This window comes from Nomia melanderi, unplaced genomic scaffold, assembly GCF_051020985.1.
Source record: "Nomia melanderi isolate GNS246 unplaced genomic scaffold, iyNomMela1 scaffold0311, whole genome shotgun sequence".
Classification (NCBI taxonomy): Eukaryota; Metazoa; Arthropoda; class Insecta; order Hymenoptera; family Halictidae; genus Nomia; species Nomia melanderi.
Window position 1 is genome coordinate 15,001 of NW_027475426.1, and position 7,500 is coordinate 22,500.

The 7,500-nt window shown below is 49.6% G+C and overlaps 1 non-coding gene across 1 annotated transcript; it reads left to right on the plus strand.

The window, feature by feature from the left end:
• Positions 1–5,660: 5,660 nt before the first annotated feature.
• On the plus strand, positions 5,661–5,815 carry LOC143176010 (5.8S ribosomal RNA). Its single transcript, XR_013000626.1, has one exon. It is a non-coding gene; the product is annotated as a 5.8S ribosomal RNA (ribosomal RNA).
• Positions 5,816–7,500: the final 1,685 nt, after the last annotated feature.

Sequence of the window (7,500 nt, forward strand, 5' to 3'; positions counted from 1 at the left end):
CTTTTCTGTACGGGGAGCAATAGAACGTTGAGTTGACTTATCGGGTCTTCGTTGGAATTACCGTCGCTGGCATTGTAAACTCCAGATGACCTTGTGATTCCTTCGTCGGGCACTGGTAAAGGGTGGCGATGATGCGTTCTATAATAGAAATACCCGTCGTAGCGTTTCTTCCGAGTCAACCCGCTCACGAAACACTCTCTCGTCGTGGAATCCCCGCGTCGGAGAGTAAAACGCGAATTCATAGTATGGAAACTTACGTCTCTCGACGATGGGACGATCCACGCGAAGAGTTGTTACGTGCACGCGTATGGTGCGATTGCGTCGATTCGCTTTTCTGTACGGGGAGTAATAGAACGTTGAGTTGACTTATCGGGTCTTCGTTGGAATTACCGTCGCTGGCATTGTAAACTCCAGATGACCTTGTGATTCCTTCGTCGGGCACTGGTAAAGGGTGGCGATGATGCGTTCTATAATAGAAATACCCGTCGTAGCGTTTCTTCCGAGTCAACCCGCTCACGAAACTCTCTCTCGTCGTGGAATCCCCGCGTCGGAGAGTAAAACGCGAATTCATACTATGAAAACTTACGTCTCTCGACGATGGGACGATCCACGCGAAGAGTTGTTTACGTGCACGCGTATGGTGCGATTGCGTCGATTCGCTTTTCTGTACGGGGAGAAATAGAACGTTGAGTTGACTTATCGGGTCTTCGTTGGAATTACCGTCGCTGGCATTGTAAACTCCAGATGACCTTGTGATTCCTTCGTCGGGCACTGGTAAAGGGTGGCGATGATGCGTTCTATAATAGAAATACCCGTCGTAGCGTTTCTTCCGAGTCAACCCGCTCACGAAACTCTCTCTCGTCGTGGAATCCCCGCGTCGGAGAGTAAAACGCGAATTAATACTATGAAAACTTACGTCTCTCGACGATGGGACGATCCACGCGAAGAGTTGTTTACGTGCACGCGTATGGTGCGATTGCGTCGATTCGCTTTTCTGTACGGGGAGAAATAGAACGTTGAGTTGACTTATCGGGTCTTCGTTGGAATTACCGTCGCTGGCATTGTAAACTCCAGATGACCTTGTGATTCCTTCGTCGGGCACTGGTAAAGGGTGGCGATGATGCGTTCTATAATAGAAATACCCGTCGTAGCGTTTCTTCCGAGTCAACCCGCTCACGAAACTCTCTCTCTCGTCGTGGAATCCCCGCGTCGGAGAGTAAAACGCCGAAGGCTTACTATGAAACTTACGTCTCTCGACGATGGGACGATCCACGCGAAGAGTTGTTACGTGCACGCGTATGGTGCGATTGCGTCGATTCGCTTTTCTGTACGGGGAGTAATAGAACGTTGAGTTGACTTATCGGGTCTTCGTTGGAATTACCGTCGCTGGCATTGTAAACTCCAGATGACCTTGTGATTCCTTCGTCGGGCACTGGTAAAGGGTGGCGATGATGCGTTCTATAATAGAAATACCCGTCGTAGCGTTTCTTCCGAGTCAACCCGCTCACGAAACTCTCTCTCGTCGTGGAATCCCCGCGTCGGAGAGTAAAACGCGAATTCATAGTATGGAAACTTACGTCTCTCGACGATGGGACGATCCACGCGAAGAGTTGTTACGTGCACGCGTATGGTGCGATTGCGTCGATTCGCTTTTCTGTACGGGGAGCAATAGAACGTTGAGTTGACTTATCGGGTCTTCGTTGGAATTACCGTCGCTGGCATTGTAAACTCCAGATGACCTTGTGATTCCTTCGTCGGGCACTGGTAAAGGGTGGCGATGATGCGTTCTATAATAGAAATACCCGTCGTAGCGTTTCTTCCGAGTCAACCCGCTCACGAAACTCTCTCTCGTCGTGGAATCCCCGCGTCGGAGAGTAAAACGCGAATTCATAGTATGGAAACTTACGTCTCTCGACGATGGGACGATCCACGCGAAGAGTTGTTACGTGCACGCGTATGGTGCGATTGCGTCGATTCGCTTTTCTGTACGGGGAGCAATAGAACGTTGAGTTGACTTATCGGGTCTTCGTTGGAATTACCGTCGCTGGCATTGTAAACTCCAGATGACCTTGTGATTCCTTCGTCGGGCACTGGTAAAGGGTGGCGATGATGCGTTCTATAATAGAAATACCCGTCGTAGCGTTTCTTCCGAGTCAACCCGCTCACGAAACTCTCTCTCGTCGTGGAATCCCCGCGTCGGAGGGTAAAACGCGATATATAATAGTATATGCCAGTGGTTCGCGCGCGTCGTCTCTGAGATACGCGGTCGACAGAGTTCCGAAAACACGTGATGTGCCACGATTTCCGTGCGTCTTACATCTTTCGACGATGGGACGATCCACGCGAAGAGAACGTTCGTGCTTGCGTGAGGTGCAACAGCGTCGATTCGCTTTTCTGTACGGGGAGAAATAGAACGTTGAGTTGACTTATCGGGTCTTCGTTGGAATTACCGTCGCTGGCATTGTAAACTCCAGATGACCTTGTGATTCCTTCGTCGGGCACTGGTAAAGGGTGGCGATGATTCGTTCTATAATAGTAATACCCGTCGTAGCGTTTCGACCGATGTCACCCGCCACGAAAGTCTCTCTCGACGTGGAAACCCCGCGCCGAAGAGTAAACGCGAAGGCTTACCATACGAAAGAAAACGGTATTATACGCCTGTGGTATGTGCGTCTCGGCTCTGTGATACGCGATCGGCAGAGTTACAAAAAAACGTTGATGGGCCACGATTTCCGTGCGTCTTACATCTTTCGACGATGGGACGATCCACGCGAAGAGTAGTTACGTGCTCGCGCGAGGTGCGATAGCGTCGATTCGCTTTTCTGTACGGGGAGAAATAGAACGATGAGTTGACTTATCGGGTCTTCGTTGGAATTACCGTCGCTGGCATTGTGAACTCCAGATGACCTTGTGATTCCTTCGTCGGGCACTGGTAAAGGGTGGCGATGATTCGTTCTATAATAGAAATACCCGTCGTAGCGATTCGGCCGAGTCACCCGCCACGAAACTCTCTCTCGTCGTGGAATCCCCATGTCGGAGAGTAAAACGCGAAGGCTAACTATATATAAGAAATATATAGTATTATTTATGCCTGTGGTTCTCCGTTTGCCCTACTCTCAGATACGCGACTCGGAGAGTTACGAATAATCGTGATGGACCACGATTTCTGTACGTCTTACATCTTTCGACGATGGGACGATCCACGCGAAGAGATCATTCCTGCTTGCGTGAGGTGCGATAGCGCCGATTCGCTTTTCTGTACGGGGAGAAATAGAACGATGAGTTGACTTATCGGGTCTTCGTTGGAATTACCGTCGCTGGCATTGTAAACTCCAGATGACCTTGTGATTCCTTCGTCGGGCACTGGTAAAGGGTGGCGATGATTCGTTCTATAATAGAAATACCCGTCGTAGCGATTCGGCCGTGTCACCCGCCACGAAAATCTCTCTCGTCGTGGAATCCCCGCGTCGTAGAGTAAACGCGAAGGCTTGCTATAGAAGACTATAGTTTATACGCCTGTGGTTCACCGGTTGCCTGCTCTCCGGGGTACGCGATCGCGCAGGAGTTACGGAAGAACTTGATGGGCCACGATCTCCAAGCGGCTATATCTTTCGACGATGGGACGATTCACGCGAAGAGAACGTTCGTGCATGCGTGAGGTGCGATAGCGTTGATTCGCTTGTCTGTACGGGGAGAAATAGAACGATGAGTTGACTTATCGGGTCTTCGTTGGAATTACCGTCGCTGGCATTGTAAACTCCAGATGACCTTGTGATTCCTTCGTCGGGCACTGGTAAAGGGTGGCGATGATTCGTTCTATAATAGAAATACCCGTCGTAGCGTTTCGACCGATGTCACCCGCCACGAAATTCTCTCTCGTCGTGGAATCCCCGCGTCGGAGAGTAACCGCCGAAGGCTTGCTATAGAAGACTATAGTTTATACGCCTGTGGTTCACCGGTTGCCGGCTCTCCGGGGCACGCGATCGCGCGAAGGTTACGGAGGGACGTGAAGCGCCCGAGCAATGAAACGTCCGCAGGAGGAAACGAGCAACCGCCGAACATTGTTTCGCGACGTTTCCATAATGTATTGTCGTTTCGCTCGCATCCCGCTTCTTTCCCCTAGTTTCCTCGACGCGTAGTTTCGCAGCCTTAGTGGACGAATCATTCTCGATTCGAGGAAAGATATGCAGTGGGGCGTGCAATGAGCCCGCCAGAGACCACGATCTCCAATGCGTCTTTACATCTTTCGACGATGGGATGATCCACGCGAAGAGAACGTTCGTGCTTGCGCGAGGTGCGTTAGCGTCGATTCGCTTTTCTGTACGGGGAGAAATAGAACGATGAGTTGACTTATCGGGTCTTCGTTGGAATTACCGTCGCTGGCATTGTAAACTCCAGATGACCTTGTGATTCCTTCGTCGGGCACTGGTAAAGGGTGGCGATGATTCGTTCTATAATAGAAATACCCGTCGTAGCGATTCGGCCGAGTCACCCGCCACGAAACTGTCTCTCTTTCGTCGTGGAAACCCCGCGTCGGAGAGTAAAACGCGCGAAGGCTGTGACTGTAACATATATATATACAGTATACAATGCCTGTGGTTTTTGCGCGTGTCGGCTCTTCGGTATACGCGATCGGCCAGAGTTACGGAGGGACGGTGAAGCGCACGAGAAATTGAAACGGCCGCACGATTGGAACCGAGCAACCGTCGAACATTGTTTCGCGACGTTTCCATAATGCGTTTTCGTTTCGCTCGCATACCGCTTCTTTTCCCCTAGTCTCTGAGACGCGTTTTCGAGCCGTTCTTCTACTATCGATTCTCGTAGAGAGAAGGGACCGGGTAGTCTGGAAGTGGAACCCGCATCTTGCGTGTACCGTACACGGAATTGAGAGGACCGGCCGTGAAGCTCGTTTTAAAGCCGTGCGTCTGACACCCAACTCTTGCGCGCCAATTTCGCGGCAAGAGATAATATGGGACGAATGACCGGCAAAGAGCCAGCTGTGAAGTCTGTTTTTTTAATCGAATCCGTGGACGTGTGTATGCCGTAGCGTCGCTCGTCGTGTTCGTTCATGGTCGTTCCGAGAGAAAGAACGAAAGCGGTAACGAAGGGACCGGCCGTGAAGCTCGTTTTAAAGCCGCGCGTCTGACACCCAACTCTTGCGCGCCAATTTCGCGGCAAGAGATAACATGGGACGAATGACCGGCAAAGAGCCAGCTGTGAAGTCTTTTTTCATTATTTGCTTTCAATCGATCGATCGGTACGATTCGTGCAACGTTTCGCGCGATGCGACGCGAAAACATGCGCGCAACAATAGATGCGTCTGATCGGAAGAACGCGAGGGTCGACTGCACGCGATGGATTCAGTATCGGGTAGGATACAAAATATATCCCCGTCGTTTCCACGCGTGCGAGTCTTCTGCGTCTTTCGCGGGTTTTTGAATGCACTATACGCCCGGAACGTCGAGAAATATATACATATTACTTGAACGTTTTTCGTCTCGAAAGGCTTCGGTGTCGTCTCCAAGGCGACGCCTGAATCTCCTTCGCGCGCTGGTCGGAGATTCAGGTATCAACTTTTATCTTCTCTTTGAAAGAAGAGAGATATTAGGTCGAACAAATGAGAATAAAATTATATATGTGAAATATAAAATTTATACGATTACCCTGAACGGTGGATCACTTGGCTCGTGGGTCGATGAAGAACGCAGCTAATTGCGCGTCAACGTGTGAACTGCAGGACACATGAACATCGACATTTCGAACGCACATTGCGGTCCACGGATACAATTCCTGGACCACGCCTGGCTGAGGGTCGTTTACGTACCATACACTGCTTGCGTAGCTCTGTCAAATCCCCGCAGTCGTTCACCTCTTCGGATCGAACGTTTTTTTACCGAAGGGCGCAAAGAACGTTTCTGAGTCGGGTTAAGAGAAGGATGCTACGTACGAGCGAACGATGGGTGTCTCGTCGGCGTTTGTCGCGGACACGCGAAAATTCTGTGAATTTCACGGACAGTGTACGTTCTAGTTGTTGCAAAACGATCGGAATCGTTTGTATGGACTCGCGTGAGTGTTCGCGGCGTCGTGCGTCGTTCAATTACGACCGCCCGCGGATACCGCTCCACTGCGATATGGATCTGAGCGACAACTTTTTCGGCTGTTCGTGAGATGAACGGTTTCGTGTGTTTAGAAAAATTTTTTTTCCCGCGCTCCCGACGTCACCTGAAATGATGCGTCAGAGGTGAAAGAAAATATTAAGAAGTCGAGAGAGAGAGAGACTACACACGTTTTATTCATATTTTGTATACCGTGCGTGAGACGGATGTGCACGACACGTCGTATGTCGGTATATTACCGACTGGCCCCAGGGAGATTGTTTTCTTCCTCTCTTACGAATGAGATGTACGTTTCGGAGGATCGTCGTTACCGAAACACACGGCAAAACGAGACTTCTCGCAGCAGAACCTTTATACACAATACACATCGACTCTTTTTACCCCGAGAGAGAGAGAAAAGGTGTATTTCTTTTTTTTATTTTTCGAATTCGACGCACGAACGCTTTGACGACTGGAGAAAAACACGGTGTGTGTTAAAATCGTGCGGGACGAGCATGCGTATTCGTAACGGGTCGAATAGTTCTTATTCCCCGTCGTCGCGTGTCCTCGCTGGACCACCACCGTGCGCTTCCGCCACGTTCAGTTGAATTTCGAAATATATATATATAAAAAGAATCACCATATACTCTCTTTCGGGAGGTGTATTTTTATCGGTTTCTGCTATAGAGAAGAGACGGAGATCGTGTTGTGAGGTGTAACGTTTCTGTATCCCCGTTTCGGAGGATCGTCGTTATCGGCGGAACACACGTCAAAACGAGACTTCTCGCAGAACCTTTATACACAATACACATCGACTCTTTTACCCCGAGAGAGAGAAAAGGTGTTTTTCTTTTTTTTTTATTTTTCGAATTCGACGCACGAACGCTTTGACGACTGGAGAAAAACACGGTGTGTGTTAAAATCGTGCGGGACGAGCATGCGTATTCGTAACGGGTCGAATAGTTCTTATTCCCCGTCGTCGCGTGTCCTCGCTGGACCACCACCGTGCGCTTCCGCCACGTTCAGTTGAATTTCGAAATATATATATATAAAAAGAATCACCATATACTCTCTTTCGGGAGGTGTATTTTTATCGGTTTCTGCTATAGAGAAGAGACGGAGATCGTGTTGTGAGGTGTAACGTTTCTGTATCCCCGTTTCGGAGGATCGTCGTTATCGGCGGAACACACGTCAAAACGAGACTTCTCGCAGAACCTTTATACACAATACACATCGACTCTTTTACCCCGAGAGAGAGAAAAGGTGTTTTTCTTTTTTTTTTATTTTTCGAATTCGACGCACGAACGCTTTGACGACTGGAGAAAAACACGGTGTGTGTTAAAATCGTGCGGGACGAGCATGCGTATTCGTAACGGGTCGAATAGTTCTTATTCCCCGTCGTCGC